This window comes from Lycium barbarum, chromosome 11 (assembly GCF_019175385.1).
Source record: "Lycium barbarum isolate Lr01 chromosome 11, ASM1917538v2, whole genome shotgun sequence".
Classification (NCBI taxonomy): Eukaryota; Viridiplantae; Streptophyta; class Magnoliopsida; order Solanales; family Solanaceae; genus Lycium; species Lycium barbarum.
In genome coordinates this window covers 8,424,267-8,449,654 of record NC_083347.1, presented here as the reverse complement: position 1 = coordinate 8,449,654, position 25,388 = coordinate 8,424,267, and the positions used below count along the sequence as shown (strand labels likewise).

The window sequence follows — 25,388 nt, the reverse complement described above, 5'->3', positions numbered from 1 at the left end:
ATATTTTTTTTTTGCTTGGTTACGAAACACTAGAAAGCATTTTTCAAGAAAAAATTTCTTGGAAATTATTTTCCCTCGAAAACGTTTTCAATCCATACCAAACACACTCTAGATTTCGATATCTTAATAAGGAAAGTCATTTAAGAGAATATATTATCTCTAATTCCGAAATCACCTCCTTAATTGCTTTTTTTTTCCTTTTGCAAAATAGACAAAGAGAGGTGACCAAGTGGAGTATTATGTAAAACCCTTAAGAACAAGAAGAAAAGATCTCTGAAGAAGAGCCAATTAAGAAGAAAAATGCTCCGTATATTCAGTTTTCAGAAATTGAATTATTTATAATCACTATGATGGTGTTAAGTGACCTTTGATAAATTAGTTTTTTATTATTCAACCTAGAGGAGTGCAGATCGAGTTCGATTCTTGCTGCCTCTAGTAGGCTTAAGAAAAAATGTATGTAAAGAGATAGTTTAAACCCGCATAACATTTTACAGAAAGCATTGTGTCATTTAATTTATAAATACTACTTATCTCACATGATTATTTTAATAAATTAAAGCAAGACGATCTAAGATTTTCCCAACATCTATTATTTCACATATATAGAGAACTACAAGGGAACTGCGACATGCGTAGGTTCCTGATCGCCGGCCATGATGACCATGACTGCCGGAGACATCTCCACCATTGTGTTGGCGGGCGGCGCCACTGGACGTGGTGGTTCCTCCCCCACCTCCTCGGTAGACGAGGAACGACGCCGTTTACACAAGCAGTTACAAGCGATTGTGATGATTGCCATAGCAAAGACTATCAGCATTACCACCACACGTATAAGTAAAAGGTCCATTGTGTTTTTTCTCTCTAGTTCAAACACTGAAAGTTACTATGTACTTCACTCTTACTCCTCTCTCTCTCGCTGCAAATATCGCTACAAGGCAGCCAAGCTAAGTATGGCTATGGCGGACAAGGCAGTCAGTATTCGGACCCGCAAGTTCATGACCAACAGGCTTCTCGCCAGGAAGCAATTCATTATTGATGTACTTCATCCTGGAAGAGCCAACGTCTCAAAGGCTGAGCTGAAGGAGAAGTTGGCTAGGATAAACGAGGTGAAGGACCCAAATGCTTTTTTCTGTTTTCAAGTAGTTCCGCACACACTTTGGAGGTGGGAAATCAACAGGATTTGGTTTGATTTATGATTCTGTTGAAAATGCCAAGAAGTACGAGCCAAAATATAGGCTCATCAGGAATGGGCTTGACACTGAGATAAAGAAGTCTAGGAAACAAATGAAGGAAAGGAAGAACAGGGCCAAGAAGGTTCGCGGTGTAAAGAAGACCAAGGCTGGTGATGCAAAGAAGAAATGAGTTCCTATGCAAACAAAAAAAATCTTATTTTCGGGTTCTTCAAGCGGCCTAGTATTTATCTTTTGGTGTTGTTTGAGCCATTATTTACTGTTGATTCTGTCTGACTTTTGGAACAATTCAGTTTTGTCTTTCCTTAGAAATATTTTATGGAGGTCTTAGAGTACTTGAGATTTCACAAGAGTTACTGTTACTATTGTTCTAGTAGAGCTCTTATCTGCACTAGAAGTTTGTTTTGATCAACTTTTGAAGGGGTAAAGGGTTGGTGTGTAATGAGAGTTTTGGTGAATACAATTACTTGGTATCTGTGTTGATCGGATATAAGTGAAAATTTACACGTATTTTACATAATAGGGATAAATACATGACATGTTTGACATACGATTCTTATCACTTAGTTCGTACTTTTACTTGTCCACAAAATTAAAAATGTATTTTTATTTTTATTGTCCACTTTAGCATATCAAAGAAAGATAAACTTTTTTTTATTGTTTTATCACAGATATTAATTATTCATACATACTTCATTTAGTAATTCTTAAAGGGCGTGCAAAGTCAAAAGTGAACAGAGAGAATAATTACGGCTAATTAATACAAATCTATTTTCCCTTCGGTTCAGAGTAAGTGTCCTCTTAGTCCTTAACATGTCTCTTAAGAAAATACTGGCTCCTAAAATACATATTGCCCTTAATTTAGGACACCCCTAAAAAAAATATTAACTCCTAAAATATATATATATAGCCCTTAATTAAAATTTACAGTAATTATTAACTTGATACATTGAGTCTGTCACTTGGAATGATAGTCAAACTTAGAATGTTTAAAAGGAATAGGTAGGCTTTACAAGTTGCAACTAAGTAAGTAGTATTACTTTAGAAGCTATTTATAGTAAGCCATGGATCGATTACGATTGATCATTCTTTTTTAACTCTCAGGTGCAACATGATGAAGTTCATATATAGCCAATAGGCTTAGTACTATTTTTTATGTACTAAAGTTGTAATCTTTTGGCTCTTCATAATCCTTAAATCAAATCACCAGCGCTTACTTGGAACTTTTCATTTCATTTTTAGTTCCTTAATTTCAACTCCAACTCTTTCCCTGTAGTACTTCATTCCACTTTTATTGATGTTCTTTTATTTAATTAACTTGATCAATTAAGGAGTATCATGACTTGTTCTACTGACTGTGAGCTCGTATTTGGATTTTGGCCTGGTAGATGCTTGGCTTAATATCATTTTATTAATCAATAATTTAAGTACCTTTCTTTCCGATTCGGTTGGTGAGTCAGCCAAACAAGATGTGATAGTGTGATACTATAAGTAGATGCAACCTTGCCTCTGTGTCGTACAGAGAAAGTCCTAATCATCTTGAAAATCCATAAGAGAAACGGACAAACAGGCCTAACTATTATTCTTTCTTCCTAATTTGCAACAACTATTAAAGATTGTCGGGGTCCCTTTGCCGTCAATTCAAATGGAAAACGTACAATAGGCGAGATTAAACTACTTGTGTCTGTGTTTTGTGGGGGGGGGGGGGGGGTGGTTTCTATTTTGGACAAAATGGTATCCCCTTTCAATTTTACTAGATTTGTTTGACTAGATACAGAGTTTAATTATTATTTTTTTAAAATTAGAGATCTAAAAAAATCTTAGATATTTGTGTGATTATAAATTAAAGAATTAAAAAGTTATGCAATTTTTTATTAATGAAAAGTGATATTTTTTGTGATAAACTAAAAAAAATGTGTCATATAAATTGAGATGGAGAAAATACTCCATATCATTTTTAGTTTTGCGTTCTTCTGTATTTTAAAATAAAAAATTGCATGGTTGCACTCTGCCCTGTTGCTTGGGAGCTAATCTCTTTAGTTAAGTCTAAATACACTGTCCGTGGAGGATAATAGAAATTGAAGGAAAATATCTGTTTGCTATTAAAGTTTCCCTTTTCTTCTTGATTAAATGTCCGAGAAGATAAACTTAAATTATATGAGAGGAAATATATTTAATATTTTGTGGTTTGCAACTCAATGTTGAGGAAATACCTCGTGACCTGCTACTCAAGATGATATAACTAATTTCAGTTTCAATATAATAATAAGACAATAAATTTGGGATTTGATAGTTTAGGTGGAATTACTTTACTTGTAGTTGTTTCCATCACACGAAAATTTATTGATCCAATACTTTGTTATTTTAAAATTTAATATATAAAGCATATCTTATATACATATGTGTTTTCTATTTGTTTTTACAAAATTTAATAATTATTCTAGTTATTTGATACAGTTATACATTTATATAAACTTATAAACTCATTTTGGAAAAACTATAGAAACAATTAGTATGAAATGAAGGATAAAATTACTTAATAAGGTAACTTCTAAAAAAAACAATTCTGAGCTGCACATGGAACTCAGGCACTCAGCATCGTTTTAATTTGCATTTCATGGCCTTCGTGTGTGGACAACACTGTGAAATATGTAAATAGATCGCTATTTCGCATGATTGCTTTCTATGTGCATGTGCTAAATAATGAGACTTCTATTTTTGCTTGCTTTCTCTTTCCAGGTGCCAAAGCTCTTTTTCCTTAAATGTTTGAGGTTGAGCTTTCGATGTGCATTGTACTAAATAATGAGACTTCTATTTTTGTTTGCCTGCTCTTTCCAGATGACAAAGCCCTTTTTCCTTAAAGGTTTGAGGTTGATCTTTTTTTTTTTTTTTTTTTTAACTTTGTGGTTGTTATTCTTCTGTTATCCAAACTTTGGCTGCAAAAAGAACCTGTCATCCCATGTTATTGAAAAGTTAGGCTGAAGACACATATCAAAGTTAGAAAAAAAAAAAAAACACAAACCAACAGCAGTAAATATTATGACAGAGCAACACATGTGATCATCGAGACAATGTCAAAGGCTGAATAAGTTGGGAACAACCCAATGATTTCATGATGTATGCTAAGTACTTACTACAAATGCCGCATTTTTTTATTATTATTATAAAATTTAAATACACGTCTTAAGATGCACATTAAGATTTCCAAATATGAATACACATTTAAATATTAAAATATTATATTAAGATAAAAATATTAAATTAACCTAAAATATTTTAGAAACTTATATGACGATTGGTGTGGTGATGGCTATGAATGGTGGAGAATGGGATGAACGATCAATGTTGAATGCAACTTATGAATTTCGTTTTCCTTATTATTATTTTTTTCTAAAAAAGCCCTTTCTCATATTTTTTTTGTGGATTTTATTCATTTGTATGGAATGCTGCCTGCGTGTTCTTTTTTGGTCAAATAATGGAACCACATCAGTTTTTACATTTTCTTAAATTAAAAATTGCATGAATGTAGTATAAGTAGAAGTTGAAGAAAAATATCTCTTTGCCTATATATTTCCCCTTTCCTTCTAGATAAATATATACATCAAAAAAATTATCTTTTTCCTGTTTCAATTTGATATAAAATTTTGCAAAAATATTTTGATATTCATGAAACATGGACATAGTTTTAGAAGTTACAATATTTCATTAAATATAATACTCTATCTGATAGCAAATCAAGTTAATACATCAGAAAAAAGAAAATTTAACTAAAGAGTAAAAATATACGGTGAGATTAAAATGCGCTGCAGAATTCAGAATGCTCTAATACATAAAAAGCATTTAGAAAATAGTATTTACTAAACAATATTGCGTTTGAATTCTTGACCAGCAAATGACTCCGTTCATTCTGTTTGAGATAACATACTCCATTCATTATGTTTGAAATTACCAAAACCAGTAATCATGTATGTATTAAAAATAGAATACTAAAGTCGTAACTTACAGAAATTGAAATGGAACTAATAAAACATAAAGGCAAAAAGAGGTGATTTTTCCATATCTTTAAGTCTCGGTGGATAAAGTCATCTGGTATGGGCTGGTAAGAGGAATAAATACATGACATGTGTGTATATACACTTTTATCACTTAAGATGATTAAATAATGCATATTCTTACTATATTAAATTATTAACTACTATAATAAATTGAGTTTGTTTGGCATAAAATTCCAGTGCAGAGAAGTAATTAATTACCTAAGAGATGCTACACTTTGTAAAATAGATCCAGGTGTAGTAACGGATCATTAAAAAAGCAATCCTAACCTATTCATTAAAAAAAGCAATCCTAACCTATTCATTAAAAAAAAAAAAATCAAGTATGAGCTGCACATAAAATTGGTAAAAGGAAACAGGGGCTGCATATAAAACTGAACATTTTGTTTTTCTTTTGCATTTTGTAGACTTCCATGTGGAACAGAAGTGTGAGTTAAGAAGTGCTCTTCACAACATGCTTGTTTTTTAAAAGAATTACATTGAGGTTGTTGATCCTTTATCATCCAACTTTGGCTGCAAAAGATAATAGTTCTTCCTACATTTTGAAAAAGTTAGGAGGTGAAAACATATGGGAAAGTTAGAAAAAAAAAAAAAAAGACACAAACTAGAGCCAATCAAAGAAAACGTCAGAGAAGTTAGGTGATTAGCAGTTCACGTACAAACATATTATTAAGTTGTCGAAATTTTTCTAGCCAGAAAGGAAACACATCACTTGGTTCCAATATAAGTTTGACATTCAAAGTTAAAGATTTACTCTCAAAGTGAAAAGCAAAAAGAATCCCCTGTGTGTGAGCATGTATGCATCAAATTATTCTTGAAAATTTTGTCATTCAAAACATGTCATGTAAGATATTAGAATCAATGAATTACTAAATATAAAATGTTTATTTTGAACAGACCAAAAAAAAAAAAAAGTACGATGTCACACCCCATTTTAACCGCGGAGATTAAAATTAAAAGTATGACGTATTGGAGATTCCTGTTATTTTGTTTGTTATTAAGGAGTCGCCACCTAATTATTTATGGTGAATTAGGACACCTAAAGTTTATTAAAACTACGTTTAAAGTTAACTTTGTTTAAGGTCTGCGAAACTTAAGATTCTGGGTAAGGGTTCAATTAGTCTAAAGGGAAGGTATTAGGCATCCTTTAAGACCCATTAACAATGGTTAACCGACCGAACTAAAATTTAATTAGGGTAAGTGTAAATGTAATGTTTTTGAAAAAAAATAATTTTGTAAATATGACAAAAATGATAAATAGCCATGTAAGAATGTTATTTAGAATAAGACTTGAAAGAAAAATAATAATATGTATAAGGAGTATCTCTAATGTTATTTTGTAAACGTGGCTTATAAACGTCGTCAAAGTGTTTAAATGGAAGTGTAATAATGTTGTTTAAAATAGGATGTATATAGAAAAAATGAATGTATGTATTATTCTTGGAAAAGGATTCATTATTATTAGAGATAGTCATTTATTGACTTTAAATAGAATTACCATGAAACTAAAAATAAAGTTTTATAAAATGATATTAAGTTTAAAGTAAATGGATGGTCTTTAGTAGGACACTTATTATAAACCATAGCCAGGCAAATATGAATTTGGAAGGCCAAATTTATGATGTGGTAAACTAATCACTTATTCGATTCCATATGTCTAAATGTCGCGTTTTATGTCAGAGGAAGTACTCTATTACCATATAGAGTGAAACCTTAAAGGGAAACTTAGCCTTAAATTATAGTAACTTAAATCTTAATAATTAGTCCTACAAATGTAAATAAAAGGTCAGGCACGCCAAACATATAAACAAGCGTCATCAACAAATACGTTAGCCAAAATAAACTCCTGACACAAAGATTGGATTATTTCGTAATTTCTTTTTGAGCGATGTAAGACTTGAAATGATTCGAGGACGCATAGCTCCATGTAATAGCGGCGTCGTTGAGTCTCAAAGTTGGACTCTTCGGCTCCGATGTTCATGCAATAAAGTAAGAACAAAATGAAGAGATTAGTAACGGGATAAAATCATTAACAGGCATGGGAATGAAACAAATAAAGCTGAAAATCGCATGAAAGTAATGTTAGATATAGGCTGAGAATTAGGTGTAGTTTCCTCACCATATCTTGGGTCAAAAGAATTTTAAATTAAGAAGTGAATCTAAAAAAAGAAACTTTCTGTTGATACTTTCTGTTTTCAAAAAAAAAAAAATTAAGTTTAGCAGCGACAGGCGCAGGAAGGGGAGGCAACATGCAGTTGAATCTTAGTTAGACAAAGTAGTTCAGCATTTCTATCTTTTAAGTATAGTAGAGAAACAAAACACAAAGTCACAGATGGGAGAAACAGCAACCCAATGTTATTGGAGAGATAACGAACACGGACTCAATAAAACAATCCATAGAGTAATAGAATTAGAACAATTTCCAACGGTTTAGGTGATGTGAGACAAAAGGAAAAGGTATGTATTCCCAAGAGTTCAAATTTCCGGATTAAGATAGCATGCAATGTACAACACGATATCAATATCTGGTCCATGAGAGTTGTATCTCATTCAAGCCACAGAGGAACAGATGAGAAAAACTCTCATGGTTGCTACATTAACTAGAGTGACATTCAGATATGATATCACAACAAGAAAAGCATGGGACAGTGGCAAATATGGCAAATGAAACATCTGACACACTCTGTAGCAAACAGAAAAAATGTCAAAGCATTATTGACCTATTCAAACACAATTGCATGCTTAAAATTTTGTACATAAATCATGATAAAGCTCAGCCAGTGCACAAAAGTTTTAGAATTTGAGTAAGATTAACATGCTCTGGTATCAAACTAATCATGAAAACAGCATAGAGATACAAAAACACACTCTGAGCTACAGACTTAAGTATAGATAAAGTATGTTCACACTCGGGTTCAACTGCAAGTCAAGAGAAAGAATGTAATGTTTCCCTTAAGAGAAAGAGAGAGCCTTCAGAATGAACCATATCTCTACATATCTATTCATCAAACCCCTACCCTTCCCAGAATTTTCATGCATTCTTACAGGCCTAAAGGATATATTTCAAGAGACAGGAGATAATGCATAGAAGGAGACAGGGAAGGTATGATAAAAATAATAACAAATAGAGGAGGTTCAAGAGGGGATCAAGGCATGTTAACTCAGTATTAAGAAACTCCCAAACAATTACCATGTTTACTAGGCATAACACAAACTTGAACAGCCATGTTGAAGTCCTAAAATGCTACTTCAAGTTCATTTTTTACAGGTGAGACTCTTTATAGTCGATAAAAAAAACATATTGAACACCTTTTTCTGAATTTAAAACTCTCATGAGCTCATTAATAAGGCAGACAATTGTATACTTATAAATCATGATCAGATATTCTTCTAAAACATGCCAATGATGAGATTAGGCAAATAAGACTGAACATGGACAAACTGCGTAACAGAATATTTTTGTTGTCGAATTCTGCATATGACATCTAAACCCCAAACGAAGCCTGAATATAGCCACATTAAGCTATTAACACATAACAGAGACCATTAGGGCTAATATAGGTATTGACATATTTATTTCATGATTCCTCTTTTTTTTAAAAAAAAAAACAAAACTCACGGATATGACTAGTATCGTGGTCTAAGATACGTTTATCTTCATATAAGCATACTAATCAAACTAGAAATAGAATTAAATCTATACATGATTGCTAATGGAAATGAGCATAAAACACAGATTTGAGATCAAATTAAACCAATAAACAACATTGACATGTCATATAATCATTTCATCGTATTTACCCGAACAAGTTATATTCATGACAGGATATATTGCTTGAATAAATAGAGTGAAAGAGAGATGGCGCCGACCTGTTTTGGGTACAGTGAAATGGGGTCGTCGAGGCCTCGAATCTACTCTCGTGTTGACAGATTCGAAACTTTCATCACGAATTCACATTCCAACCGAATCCTTTTTTTTAATTTGAGGAGTTCCAGACCAGATAAAAAAAATCAAAATTTTATAAAAAGAAAAATACTCGTTCCCTGTTCCGAACAGATCTGAAACCCACACAAAATAGTTCAAAGAAAAATCTCTGTCTCGGCTAGAGTCTTCCAAAGCAGAGCAAAGATGTCAAACGATTTTAAATTTTTAGAGTGATAATCCAACGACCAAAATCTGTCCCCCCCAAGAAGAAACACTCCCTTACCCTTTTATAGGATTGTGATTGGATTTTTTTAAATGGAAGAGGAGCGTATGATAGAGGAAACGGGGAACAGGCATGGTGGAGTGTCAGGAAAGATGGCAGAGGCGTGGGTGTGGGGAGAACGTGGGGGTATGGGAGAGAGTGAGATGGCAGAGATGAAGGTGGGGAGAACGTGGGGGTATGGGAGAGAGTGGAACGAGAGAGAGAGCTGAAGAAGATGAGGGGAAAAGGAGAGAAGGAGGCGGAAGAAGATAGGAGAAAAGGGTTAGGGGATTAGGGTTAAGATAGGGGAGTTGGGCCGGACCGGGTCGCGGGTAATGAATAGGATTGGGCTGGTCCGTTTGGGCTGGCCTATTAATTTAAATGTGGGTTGAAAGTATGGGCTGAGTATTAAAGATGTGGCCTAATTATTTGGGTATGAAAATGATATTGTATTTGTATTTTGGGCCATTAATTTGGCTAAAAAATGTTGGTCCTTCCTCCGCTATTTTAATTATTTTTGGGCTTCTAATTTAATAATTGGTATAATATATATTATGTAAAGACAATAAATAATTAATATGTAGCAAAGTAAATATTTCGCAAAGTGTTGTCTTGTAATTAATTTAATGATTCCAAACCCGAAAATGAAACGATGACGAACATTTAAAATTTGTGATAAAGTAATGCTCGTAATGTTTAAAAATAAGAGTAGTGAAAATAATAGTAGTGAAAATAAAGTATTTAGTTCGTCAGTAAATTTAGAAACCCGGGTAAATGAAATAGGAGAGGGACAAAATTGGGTGTCAACATACGACACACAAATTGAATTAAAGGAATTAGTGTTTTGTTCATTATTTTTTTAAACAAGTAAATTTATTTGATTTAAAAAAAAAACTTGAATAATATAAGTCCAAATTCACACAAAAAGTTATACACTATCCTTCACGTGCATTATAAAAAGAAGAAGAGATATTGACATAAATAATCATTCACCAAAAAAATAACCCGCAAATGTAAATTTTTAAAAAATAAGAAAAATATACATAAAATATACAGTGTTTACACATTGTACATTTTTTTTTATTTGACTAGTGAATATAATTATTCTTTGGGCAATTGGCGGAATATTTGACTTTCTGACGCATAAACCTACGAAGAAGTTAAAATATTTCAAAATGTAATTTTTTGACGAATTAACCCTAGTGGTGGCCTAGCTCATAAGTGCACAGGAGGAACAAGTTGAAAAGAGAATATTTACTACAAATGATGGGACTGGGTTAAAAATTTTGGAGGTTAGAAATTGATGGGTTCCTACCATAATAATTACTTACTCATTGTCCCTTTTTTATGCGATTCACTTACGTTCAATATCTATATAGTACTGATATAGTCTAAAAGATAAATTATAAAGAGTATTAAAAGTTTAAACCAAAGGAGGAAGAAATAAATAAAGAAAAAATTGGAAGATTGTTTTTGCCAATCCCCTTATATATAGGCCATTTGGTTTGGCTGTGACAACCAGTGAGTAATACTTTAGTCCCCAAAATATTCAGATCACACAGAGGTGTAGTTTTGATTAAGGTATGCAGGTCATTGTCTCTTTCTAAAATTTCTAGTATTTTTACTACTGCATCAGTTTGTCATGCATTTCCTAATATATCTTATATGTATCAATCAGGTCACTGTCTCGCACTATGGATATCATCAGCATTCAGGAAGTCCCACAACAACGACAATTGATCATGAAGGAAGTTCCTCAGCAAACTTTACCAGAGGCTACTATTGTAGAAATGGAGTCCGGTAGCATGCATGTCCGCACATCCGAAAAGGTTTGCTTATGTCATCAAACCTTTTTCATCATATAATAATATTTTACACACCTCTTCAAGTCCTCTAATTTATACATAGCGTCTGCGGATGTCCCAACTAAATCACTGAACGTTTTGGCAATACAAATGGACACGAAGGAAAGAGAGGTGTTTTTTCATTTTATCTCTGTTGATGATTTGTTTTGTTCTACTCGAACTACAAAAATAGTTGAGGAAAATATATCCATGAATTTATATGAAGATAAAAGAGACATTAAAGCATATATGCGAAGTTTCCAGGAACAATACATAATCCCACCCAGTACTATAAAAATGTTATAGGTGAGTTAAAATAATTTTCTTTGTTATAATGTTGTTTATTAATTTAGCATGCTTTTAATCTGACAAGTTTGAACTGCTTTTATTGTTGTTTATCTATTTTACTTAAGTGGCTATTCTGCTTTAATATTAATAATGACACTCTTTTCTTTTTATTTGAAGCCAGTATGATCTTTCTCTTATAAAATTACAGGTACTAATTTTATATTTTTTTAATCTGAATGACATTTGATATTATATATCTGCTGAGGCAGGTGAGGCAGGTGTTTGATCTTTTTTTTTTTTTTTTTTTTATGCTCAAGAGTGTTTGATCCTTCAACTTCTTTGGTCCGTGGCTTGGGAGCAACAAAGACTATAATAAATTCAACGTTATCACTTTATTTAGCAATAATGAGAAGAATTTTGAGAAAGATGGGTTCATAGAGATACAAATTACTACTATGACTTTCTCAATTGTACGACAACAACTAAGTTTGATTACCTTACATTAACCAAATTCATTTGAATCAAGATTTCTGTGATTTCCTCTAAATTATCTTTTGTAAGTTTGACTGCTTTAAACATAAGATATATTGTATATAATATTCATTTTATATACTCAAACATATAATTAAATATTATTCACACGGCTTTATAAAACAATTACTTATTAATGGTTGCGCATGTGCCCAGAGAATAGTTCTATTAAAGTTTTCATCCTTTAGATAGTAGTTTAATAAGCATGATAATGCCATTCTAGATATTTGCTTTTTCCAATACTCGATCAAGAAATTATGTTTATTTTCATCCTAACGTGAAATATTTATATGTGTGCTTTTAATTTATCAGGCATCCAAGTGGTGGGTGTTATATGTACAAATGGCTATTCAAAGCATGACACTACTATATGGAGAACTTGGAACAGCATTCCATAGCCTGGGGGTGGTGTACGGAGATATGGGAACCTCACCCATCTACGTTTACTCAGCCACATTCTCTGAAGGAATTAAACACGAGGACGATATAATTGGGGTCCTCTCCATCATTTTCTACACCATCACCCTAATAGCTCTCATCAAATATATCTTCATCGTTCTCCGAGCCACTTACAATGGAGAAGGTCATTAATCCTCCATCTCATCTTTTATCACAAATCCCCGCTTACCTGTAGCTATGAAGTACATCATATTGAATATGAAGTTTTTTCCGTAGTTGTTGTTAGGTGTTAATCATGGTTCTAAAGTATGTTGTTAAAATTTCATAGCTGCATATGTGTTACTTTGTAGTGCAAGGTAATTGAACTTATAGTTCTATGTACCGAAGCAGATAAACCAAATTACTAAATAGCTCACTTCACTACCTGAATTATTTTTCTATCAAAACTAACTATAATTTTTTGTTTTACAGGAGGTACATTTGCGTTGTATTCTTTGATATGTCGACATGCAAATGTGGGCTTAATTCTAAGTCAAGGAGCAGAAGACGGAGACTTGTCGACTTGCAGCCAGGAGTTGCCAAATGATGCCAATCGTCTGGCTTTAAGACTCAAATATAAGCTCGAAAACAGCAAAACTTGGAAGTTGTTTCTTCTCCTTGCCGCGATGCTCGGTACTTCCATGGTCATTGCGGACAGTGTTCTCACTCCCTGCATTTCAGGCATGGTTCTTTTACCATATTTGATCTGCAGCAAATTAAATTAAATTTCATTATTATCTAAACTAGAAAAAGATGCATGCAGTATTGTCTGCTGTGGGAGGTCTAAAAAAAGCAAGTTCAGCCGTGACAGAAGGTAATTTGCAAGTTGTTCTATTAAAAAATACAAAATCAGTGAATTAACATGCATATTATCTCACTTGGTTGTTAATAATTTTTACTTTTTTTGAGATGCAGAGGGGGTAGTTTGGATAGCAATTGCTATTTTAGTACTTCTCTTCATGGTGCAAAGACTAGGAACAGACAAAGTTGGAATAATCTTTGCGCCAATAATTTGTCTTTGGTTTTCACTGATTGGTAGTATTGGCATCTATAACTTGGTTAAGTACGATGCAAAAGTTGTGAAAGCCGTTAACCCGATATATCTTAGACTATTTCAAGAGAAACAAGAAGAATGCTTGGATTTCTCTTGGCGGTACAGTTCTCTCAATAACAGGTAACCATTCTTTGTTAGGAGCCCTTCAAATTTACTACTCTTAATTAAAGAGGAAATGAAAGCAGAGAGGAAAAAAAAAGTACTGGCTTTTGCTCCAACTTTTAATATTTAATGATCAATTGCAGGAACTGAGGCGCTATTTGCAGATGTCGGCCATTTCACTATTCGATCTATAAAAATAAGCATGTGTTGTGTAACATATCCAGCTCTAATTGTAGCGTATGCTGGACAAGCCTCTTTTCTAAGGAAGAATAGTCAGTTTGTCGCTGATGCATTTTTCAAGTCCATACCACGTAAGCACATAATTGACATACGAATTCAACTTCTATAACAAGACAATACCAATGAATTTATACATTAATTATCTTATCACCTATAAGTAACCATCCGTAAATAATGAGATTATTGATGTTGTGTGTGGTGGTTTGTGGTGGCAAAAGTTATTAACATTTAATGCTTTCTTTTCCTAGATGTTGTATATTGGCCAACTTTTGTGGTGGCGGTTTTAGCCTCAGTAATAGCGAGTCAAGCTATGATTTCTGGGACGTTTTCGATAATTCAACAGTCCCTCCCGTGGGGATGCTTCCCTCGTGTTCAAATTGTTCATACATCGAACAAGCACCGAGGACAAGTCTACATCCCGGAAGTCAATTATCTTCTTATGTTAGCCTGCATCGCCATTACTCTTGGATTCAGGACTACTGAAAGGATTGGGGACGCTTATGGTATAACCTCTTTTTGCATTGTAACTATTTTTTAAAAAAAAATCTTATGAGTAAGTTAGATTAATTGTCTTGTTCTTCAATTACAGGAATAGCTGTTGTGCTTGTGATGAGCTTGACATCACTATTCATTGTATTAGTTATGGTTCTGATCTGGGAAACTCACATCCTCATCGTGATGGCCTATTGTCTGGTTATTGGTGGGGTTGAGTTTATCTATTTCAGCTCCGTGCTATATAAGTTTAATCAAGGGGGATATATGCAGCTTGTTTTTGCCTTGTTCCTTATGTCAATTATGTACATATGGAATTATGTGTACAGGAAGATATACAACTTTGAGCTAGACCAGAGTATCTCAGTCAATAATGTGGAAGAAACAATGACTCGGGTAAATTGTCATCGCTTACCAGGACTTGCTATCTTCCATTCAGATATTGTCCACGGTATTCCACCTATTTTCAAGCACTACCTAACAAATGTGCCTGCCGTGCATTCTGTACTTCTGTTTGTGTCCTTCAAGTCACTTCCTATGAGTGAATCTCCAACGGGAAAAAGATTCATTTTCAGTCGAGCGCATCCAGCTGACTTGTATGTTTTCCACTGTGTGGTGACATACGGATAATGATATTCGCAACAGCCAAGAGCCATTTGAAAGCTCACTACTTGAGAGGCTCAGGGAGTTCATAAGTGAACAACAGGAGGAAGAATCAGTAAAAGATAGAGAACTTGAAGTGCTAGATAGAGCCCTGCAAAACGCGGTGGTTCATCTTGAAGGGGTCCGCGATGTGATAGCCAAAGAGGAATCTAGTATGGTCAAGAAAGTTGTAATAAATTATTGTTATAACTTTTTAAATAGGAACAAGAGGCAGAGGAATAAGGTGTTTGATGTCCCTCACAAGCACATGTTAAACATAGGAATGACATATGAACTTTAGCTCATGCTCTAAAGTTCATATGATGTACAGGGAAGAATCTTTCTTTAGAGTTTGTAAAATCAAGTTTATGTGAGACTAGATAAAATCGTTATTTGAAGCCTAAATCTATGCTAACATCTCATCAGAACCAGCACAATACAAAAAAAATTGTGATCAACATTAGACTACTTGTGCACCAATCATTTGAAAAGGAAGATGTGATAATAACATGAGCTTTGATAATTTGGAAAATCTTAGCCCTTTTTTGTTACCTAAAAACCAAGAGCAACAGAAATTGAATAGACCACATAAATCCTGATGGTTCTTTGAAATGATATACCCCTGATGATGATATAGTGAGCAGAAGGAACCTCATATAATCTCTAAGCCATCTGTGTACTGCAATATGTCATGAGGTTCCCTTCAGACTTTGGCCCCCCATCTATGTCAAAGTAACAGTGATCATCAATTCATCATATATGGATTTTACAGTTGTAGTGTTGCATGCTGTGAAGAGGAAGCCTTTGTCCTTGAGAACATATTGCTGCTTAGTACCCCGAAGTTTTGAAATAGTTGTAAGGTATTCCCTTTCTTCCTAATAAAGTACCTCCACAGTTAATTTCTTGATCCCATAGATCAACAAACGATCTCCTCTTTATCAAACTGTGAATATAACAGCTGAGCTAAGAACCCATTGTACTGCATGATCTTTCCCTGACCTGTGTCATCAGTCAAATCACCTCCCTTACCCAGCCTATGAAGAGGCAAAGCTCACTTCAGACCAGCATGTTGACAATGATATAACATTTTGGCAACCTTACTAAGTGAACTTCCGTGTGAGCTTTGGTCCATTGAGAGTAAAATGTGTTCCTCGTCAAAATCAAAAGCACTTGCATCTAATTTATCACAAAACCTTGGCCCATGCTTAGACTTCTTGTAGTGGCTTCCCAATTGTTTAAAGATATTCTGTTAACCAAACACGCAATAACCATCATTTTATTCAACTTCTCTTTCTCCCATTACATTGTAGGAAGAAAAAGAGTTCCTCACAGGCTGTGATTCTTCCGCAAGCAGCTTAACAATCATTTATCTTTGGTGTTCCTCCAATAGTCCCTGCATCATTGAATATATGTATTACACAATTTCTTGAAGTAGCATGTACAATTATTACTACAAGAATCTGCAAATTCATAATCCAATAATCAACCTCCAATCCATGCAAAAGTTGCATTGCAAGTATCCACTGGACATATTTTGCAACTAGTGAATATGTCCGCGCTTAACGCGGTTGAGTAGAAAATTACTCATATTGTTAATTAATCTATGTAATGAAGAAACTTTAATTAAAAAAAAACAATCTTTGATACGACTTCTCATGACACAAAATGGTGAGCAACGCCGCTTTTTTTTTTTTCTTGGCAACATAACTGATCATTAATCACACAAGCAATCTAATCGAAAAAATATACTCCCTCTGTTTCAATTTATGTGAACCAATTTCCTTATTAGTCTGCGTAAAAAAAATGACCTCTTTTTATATTTGGAAAGAATTTACTTTTATGCAATGATTTATAGTCACACGATATATATATATATATATATGACTAATTTTACACCACCAGTTTAAAAGTCTTCTCTACTTTCTTAAACTCTGTGCCCAGTCAAATGGGTTCACATAAATTGAAACGAAGTAAGTACTAATTTGTATATTCATGGTCTTGTGATAGAACATGTAAAAGCACAACTTTCTAGCGATTGAAAACTATAAACAGTAAAGCTACCTTAATTCTTGTAATGAGAATCGAAGTTATATTTAACCTCTTAACTCTCCCACTTTCATAGACAAATAAAGTTATAAAGGATAGTGAGAAAAGAGAAGATCGTACAAATAAAGATCCAATAATGTTCATATTTAGCAAGTGAATCCGCACATTCCATGGCAAAGTGAAGATATTTGTATTTGTATGCTAATTTGAAAGTGCGAGGGTTGGTTGGGGTAGGGGGAGGATGGAATTGTAACTTTTTCGATTGGCTAGTCAACTAGGTAGACCAGTAGTTGACTATAAACTCAGTGAATGCTAAAGTAAAATGCAGAAGGTAAATGACACCAAATATTTAATATCGGTTAAGATTCAATGTCAATCCTAATCCAGCCCCCTTGGGCTGCAAGAGTGTTCTGTGCAGTTTTTTTGTGAAAGATTTGATATAATAGTTGTTTGAATGGAGCTCATATGTCTACACTCAAAACACTCGTAATCTTTTGATACAATGCCTCACAAACTATACTTATCTCTTCTTTCTTTTTGTTTACACTATAGATCGCTCAGAAATACAATGTTTATGAAAAATAAAGCAGAGAACTTGAGAGAATGAGACAAAGATATATTTCCTTCGTCTGGTAGAATCTCGTTAAATAGCTGGTAGCTTGATGTCGTTTTTGGCTCTTGAAATCAGAGAAGCAGCCCAAGAGATTTGATCCTCGGAAATAGGAATATTGAGGATCCTATATTCCAACAATAAAGTTAGAGCTGTTGGAGCAGATTCTTTGTTCCATTAAATCTGCTTTGAGTAGCAATTCATGTTCCTTCAAAGGAAGGAAAATCTCCTAGACTCGCGCTTGATTTGGGAGCTTTAAGCTTGATGTAAATCGTCATAATTGTAGTTATCTTAAATATGATTTGATCTTGTACTATTCTCCTTGATAGCTTGTCTTCCCTTATTAGCCACAATCACCTTCAATTATGGCTTGATTGAATTCTTCCTTGTTAAGATTTGATTGCAGTTGTCATAAATAATAGATGACTTTATGATTCCCTTAATATCTTTGCTTCCCTTATTTGATTTTATTTCCATACCTACACAAGTAAAACTATCATCATTAAAACATGACACTAACATAATCAAATTTCTTAAATTGTCTACATATTATATGTGAAGTATTAAGTAAGCAAAAATGAATAAGGGAATAATGGAAAATATAACCCTATAAAATTCTAAAAGTTTTTATAGGTAGATAGCAAATATAACCCTATAAAAATAGGGGGAGTATATCACGAAAAAGCTATTATTACGAAAAGTGTCACGATCCCAAACCGATGAGTCCTGACGAGCGTCTTACCTTTAGCAACCAAACACCCCTAAATACGTATCTGAACCATACTGAACGTCAAGGACCCATAAATGGCATAAACTGATCTCATAAAAGGGAAACATCAAAACTCTATACAGTTTGCAAATATACACAACATGCAGAAGAACAGTGCAAGATAGTTAGGCTGCTACATATATTGTACACAAAAGAATAGAAGCCGACAAGGCTACATCACCTGACGGTCTATAGACCTCTATTGGAATAAAAACTATAGAAAGGACGGGACAGGTGTTACACCCCGCACTTTCAGAGAATGAGCATGCCACGTACATCACCATAGTAATGGACTATCGGAGACGTTCCATGAATTTTTGGAAGGTAAAAGCCATGAGAAGTACGTAACAACGAAGTAAAGGATGAATTACGATCTCGTAAGTCGTAACCGGAAAGGACAATCTTGAAACACAAGAACATGACCATTATGAAGTATAATAAATGATAAATATCATGTAGGGGAGTTGGAGAAAATTCCAGGACCAAGAAAATCAACCAAAATATATGAACATTGGCTCGTGCTTAGCATGAGTACTCTATGTACGTGCATAAATAAATTTGCACGAAAACTTCAAGATAATTAATATTAATATAAAAATAAAGAAGCTAAAATAATGCAGAACATATACCTTAAAATATAACTTATATAAATAATATCAAATGATTTTGAAATTTAGAGAAAAATAGATCAAATATTTTATTTATTTATTCGTTGGATAAGTAATAGTGAACAAAAGACTCCTTATCAACCTGGTTCATATTTGATGTTTGTTCCACTTTCCTATTTCATGTTTTCTTCTTTATCAGCGTCTTAGCTTTCCATAATGCATGCCCTTGCTAGGAAATGTTCTTTTTCATGTGAATGGTAACTCTCTTCTTGGTGAATAGTGTGTCATACTCAGCATATATGCAGCAATTTTATGTATACTAGACTTTATGTACGTACGTGCATAAATAAAAAGATGCACGTACTTTGCACGAAAACTTCAAAATAATTAATATAAAACTAAAGAAGGTAAAATAATGCACAACATATACCTTAAAATATAACTTATATAAATAATATCAAATGATTTTGAAATTTAGAGGAAAATAGACCAATTATTTTATTTTTAGTATAGTGGATAAGTAATATTGAACAGAAGGAGCACTTATCAACCTGGTTCATATAATTTATGTTTGTTCCACTTTACTATTTCATGCTTTCTTCTTTATTGGCATCTTAGCTTTCCATAATGCATGGCTTTGCTAGGCAATGTTCTTTTTCATGTGAATGGTAACTCTCTTCTTGGTGAATAGTTTGTCATATGCAACCCAGCTTATACATAGCAATTTTATGTATACTAGATTTTATGTGTTAGGAATTTGAATCCCAAATCCAACCTTTGTAAGCAGGTTCCCAGGAAAGATTGGAGGGTCACAGCTGGACCACTTAAATACCAACCTCCTTAAACAGAACCTACTTACGCCGTGAGTAAGCGAACAATAAATAGCACACACAGATTTATAGTGGTTGACCCTCAATGTGAGAGCTACGTCCACGTTTCTGCTGCAGATCTTATTAAAGAAGAAATATTACAAGTGTTTACAACACTCAACCTCACAACCCCAATCCCAATTTCGCTCAAGAATTTTTTACTAAAAATTCTCTCAAAAAACTTTATCTTACTTAGGCTTTTCACTAAGAGTATTTCTCTTAGATTTTTTCTGTCTTTGTGATGTGTTGTCTTCTTCAATTTTTGGTGTGTCTAGCAAATGAGAAAGCTTCCCTATTTATAGGTATGAGATGAACCTATTGATGTCATTAGTGACTCAAGCAAGCACTTGACAATTTTTCAAAGACAAGGAAGATGTTTTCTTCCTCAAAACAAGGGAACTGTTTTCTTCCTCAAAACAAGGGAAGTGTTTTGTTCTCTAAAATAAGAGAGGTATTTTCTTCCTCAAAATAAGGGGATGGACCCAACAAATCTCCCACTTGAAGACTAATTTTAATTTGTCTTCACACTTTGATCGATGCAGCAGCTCTTTTCTAGTTTCATACTTCGTGCAGGCCAACTGAGGCTGAGCATAGCTTTAGTTTGTCTATCGTCACTGCCTTTGTCAGCATGTCTGCTGGATTCTGACTCCCTGCGATCTTCTCAAGCACTAGCGCTCCATCTTCCAAAGCTAATCTAATGAAATGGTACCAGAGTTGTATGTGCTTCGTTCGAGCATGGTAGACCAGGTTCTTTGCCAAATGAATGGCACTTTGGCTATCACAATATAGCACACTTCCCTTGTGGTCCTGATCCAATTCTCGCAGAAAAGATTGTAGCCACATCATTTCCTTTGTGGCCTCCGTCACAGCAACGTACTCAGCCTCACAACTAGAGAGATCTACTATCTTTTGCAACTTGGAAACCCAAGAGATTGCAGTACCTCTGAAGGTGTAAACATACCCGGATGTGCTCTTTCTGCTATTAACATCACCACCGTTATCAGCATCAGCATACCCTTGCAATTCTATTTTTTATTTTCGAAAATACAGAGCTGAACTCGAGCTGTTTTTCAGATATCTGAATATCCACTTCACATCCTCCCAGTGTTGCTTTCCCGGATTGCTCATAAATCGGCTGACAACTCCCACTACATGTGCAATGTCTGGCCTTATACATATCATTGCATACATAAGACTGCTGATTGCAGATGCATAAGGTATCTTGTCCATCTGCTTCTTCTCATCCTCGGTTGTCGGCGACTGATCCTTTGACAACCGAAAGTGTCCGGCCAAGGGAGTGCTGACTGGCTTGGCATCATGCATGTTGAACCTTTTGATAAATTTCCTCACATATTATTCTTGTGAGAGTTTGATGCCCTCCTTGCTTCGGTCGATTCTCATCCCAAGGATTTGCTTTGCAGCTCCTAAATCTTTCATTACGAACTCTTCCGATAACCCTTTTTTTAACCGATCAATCTCCTATAGGTTTGCTCCTACGATTAGCACGTCGTCGACATAGAGTAGCAGTATCATGTACGAGTCTTCAAATTTCTTGAAGTAACAGCAGTGATCTGCCTCGCACCTTGAAAAATCAGCTTTCTTCATAAAGCTGTCAAACTTTAAATACCACTGTCTTGGAGCCTGTTTTAGTCCGTACAGACTCTTTTGAAGTTTGCAAACCAGATTATCTTTTCCTTTGACTTTGAATCCCTCCGGCTGTCGCATGTAGATTTCCTCGTCTAGATCACCGTGAAGAAATACAGTTTTCACGTCCATCTGTTGCAAATGTAGATTTTCCTTTGCTACCAGTCCAAGAACAGTTCTGATAGTCACCATCTTGACTACGGGAGAGAAGATCTCCGTATAGTTGATGCCTTCTTTCTGTTGAAATCCCTTTGCAACTAGCCTTGCTTTATAACGCTTGCTTCCATTGGGTTCTTCCTTTATCCGATAAACTCATTTGTTTTGCAATTCCCTTTTATCCTTTGGCAACTCGGCTAACTCCCATGTATGATTTACCAATAGTAAATCCATCTCATCTTTCATTGCCAGCTCCCACTTGGTCGATTCATCGACTTGCATTGCTTCTTCATAACATTCCGACTCCCCTCTATCAGTGAGTAGAATGTAGTTGAGGGATAAAGAGTACCTGTGAATCGGCTTCCTGATCCTGGATGATCTACGCAGTTCTGTGATTGGCGTCTGCTTATTTGTTTCAGAATCGGCACTTTCATCAGCATCTTCTCGGATTGTTTGTTCCTCTACCTCGGTTGTACCTGGCTGCGGCTCAGGTGTCGGGAAGTCCCTCATATCGACTATTTCCGATTCCTAGTCCTGACATTCTGAATTTTTTTGCAACTTGTCTTTGTACAGTACCTCTTCGTTGAAGACAACATTCCTGCTTCGGATGATCTTCCGATTTTGTTCATCCCAAAATCGGTAACCAAGCTCGGTGTCACCATAGCCAATAAAGTAACGCTTCTTTGATTTTGTATCAAGCTTGCTTCTAGCCGTATCATCATTATGAACATATGATAAGCAGCTGAACACTTTCAGAAATGAAAGATTTACCTTCTTGCCACTCCAGACTTCTTCTGGAATTCTGAAATCCAAGGGAACTGACAGTCCTCAGTTAATTAAGAAGGTCGCGGTATTGACTGCATCTGCCCAGAATGTCTTAGGTAGTCCAGAGTGTATTCTCATACTCCGAGCACACTCATTCAATGTTCGGTTCATTCTTTCGGCTATTCCATTTTGTTGCGGTATTCCAGGATTAGTCTTCATCATCTTGATCCCATTATCGGCATCGTACCGTTTGAAATCACCATCAATGTATTCTCCGCCGTTGTCGGACCTCAAACATTTCAACTTGAGGTTTGTTTCATTCTCAACCATGGCTTTCCATCTTTTGAATACATTAAACACATCGGATTTATTTTTCATAAAGTAAACCCACACCTTCCTGGCATATCATTGAGTCCCGAAGACAACCGGAGACATCACATGGCTACACAGCCTCACCCGCATAAGCCAAACGGCTACATCATAGCATCAAGTCCCCGAAAACAACCGGAGACGTAGCATCAAGTCCCCGAAAACAACCGGAGACGTAGCATCAAGTCCCCGAAGACAACCGGAGACATATCATCAAGTCCCCGAAGACAACCGGAGACATCGCATGGCTACACGGCCTCACCTGCATAAGCCGAACGGCTATACACTTATTTTACTCCTTACTTCATTCCTTTATTTCATCATCTACCTTATCACTTTAATGAATTTACCTTAAAATTCGCAGATATCATTTATCATCGAGTCCCGGAAGACAGCCGGAGACCTTATCACTATCGTTTTCAAATGCAACTAGAGATATTATCACATCCTCAGCATACGCGTCACGCATTCATTCAAGTCCCTGAAGACAACCAGAGACAACATTAGCCACACGGCTACATTTTCATTCCCACACTCATATTTACTATCATTTTACACTCTTTATAATTTCAACTTTATTACTAATTTTGACATGAATTTCAGTTTTGGCAGAAAGTACAACCCGCAGAGACGCAACACAACGTGGAACTTTATCTTACGCAGTGAACTGGGGCAAATTTGCTAAAGAGGAATACCAAACTCACAAGCAAAGGTCACGAATCTACTCTCGAACTCAATTCCGCCTATGTCCACAAACACGTGATACGTAGGTTAAAATTCTCTTTCACATCCTCCGCTAAAACTCTACTAAATCTACTCTTCTCACAACCTCATATTCCTTTCTACACCCAGTGTCTCCATAACTCGACACTGGGGCATCTTTGAAGAATTTACATCGTGCCCATTAGAATCCTACTCAAAGGTGTGTTGCGCGCCACATTTATAATTAGGAGGCTATAAGCATGTGTTCCATTCTTGAACGTTCTCGTCACCTGTCTACAACCTCTGCAACATTGTGAATCCACAAAAAACTTTCGAACTACACATGGCCTGATTCTCGTGCAGCCCGAGATATATAGGCAACTCGAAACTGAGATTCGGCCATAATTTTCCATAATTCCTTCGGCCCTCATAATATTTTCCATCAATTTTCCTAAATCATACTTTCTTACAAACTCATACTCGTCGGTCCAAACAAAATTGGCTACTACGTCAACTTCTTCGCCCGAAGATTCTTACATCACCTCCGGTCGAAGAGGGGCATCTGTTGACACCCAATTTTGTCCCTCCTTTATTTAATTCTCTTCATTCAGACGTCTAAATTTATTGACGAGCTAGATACTTTATTTTCACTGCTATTTATATTCGCTACTTTTATTTTTAACATTACAAGTATTAATTTATCACAAATTTTAAATGTTCATCGTCATTTCACTTTCGGGTTGGGAATCGTTAAATTAATTACAAGACAACACTTTGTAAATCCTTACTTTCTATATACTGTTGACACCTAATTTTGTCCCGCATCTCCTCCGAAGTACCTATTTATACTTCTGGTATTTCGAGAAATTAAAAAATATGCATTTAAGTTTTACTATAATTATTAGTCTTTTATTCTTCTGCAGTTTATTATTATCATTATTATTATTATTGTTATTATTATTATTATTCTTAAATTATCATTTATTACTAATTGTCATTTATTATTATCATTCTTGTTATTTCCATTATTATTATTATTATTATTATTATTATTATTATTATTATTATTATTATTATTAATTACTAGTCATTATTATCAGCGTTATTTTTGTTATCAATTATTTATCATCATTATCATCGTTATTTTATTATTAATTATTATCATTGTTTTATCAATAATTGTTATTTATTATTATTATTATCATCATTTGTTATTTTTTATTATTATTATCATTATTATTTTATTATTACCAGTATTATTGTTATTAATTTATTATCATTTTGTTATTATCAATAATTGTTATTTATTATTATTATTGTTAATTATTATCATCTTTATTATTATTATTAATTATTCTTATTGTGATTTTGTTATTAGTTATCCATATTTGTTAGCCACTATTATTATTATATCTATTATTATTTTTTATCACCATTATCATCAGCATTATCATTATTGTTATCATTATTAGCAGTATTATTACCGCTATTTATTTGTTGCTATTATTTAGTATTGTTGAAACTTGCATTTCTCAACGTTTCTACCAGCTTCCGCATACACATCGCATTTATTTCACACATTTAAATGACAGCGTTTGTTTGTTATTAAATGTTTATTGCACGGTCATTGCAACATCATATAATTTTATTATCCGGATCTTTTATAATTACATATTTCCGTATTAGGTGATATTCTGGCACCCTTAGTACATCGTTAATCGGAATGGGTCTCTTATCCAAATTTAAAAGCCGAACTATTTCTTGCACTCGGTCCGTATTTTGACTTACCG

At 34.4% G+C, this 25,388-nt stretch overlaps 1 long non-coding RNA gene and 2 pseudogenes across 1 annotated transcript; all 3 read left to right on the top strand.

Moving 5' to 3' along the window:
- The first annotated feature begins 537 nt into the window (after positions 1-537).
- LOC132618215 (small ribosomal subunit protein eS24z-like) lies at positions 538-1,643 on the top strand (annotated as a pseudogene).
- Positions 1,644-10,852: 9,209 nt separating this feature from the next.
- On the top strand, positions 10,853-12,658 carry LOC132617780 (uncharacterized). The gene is made up of 3 exons (XR_009573831.1): positions 10,853-11,010; positions 11,108-11,258; positions 12,405-12,658. It is a non-coding gene; the product is annotated as an uncharacterized LOC132617780 (long non-coding RNA).
- Positions 12,659-12,825: 167 nt separating this feature from the next.
- Positions 12,826-16,049, top strand: LOC132619397 (potassium transporter 5-like; annotated as a pseudogene).
- Positions 16,050-25,388: the final 9,339 nt, after the last annotated feature.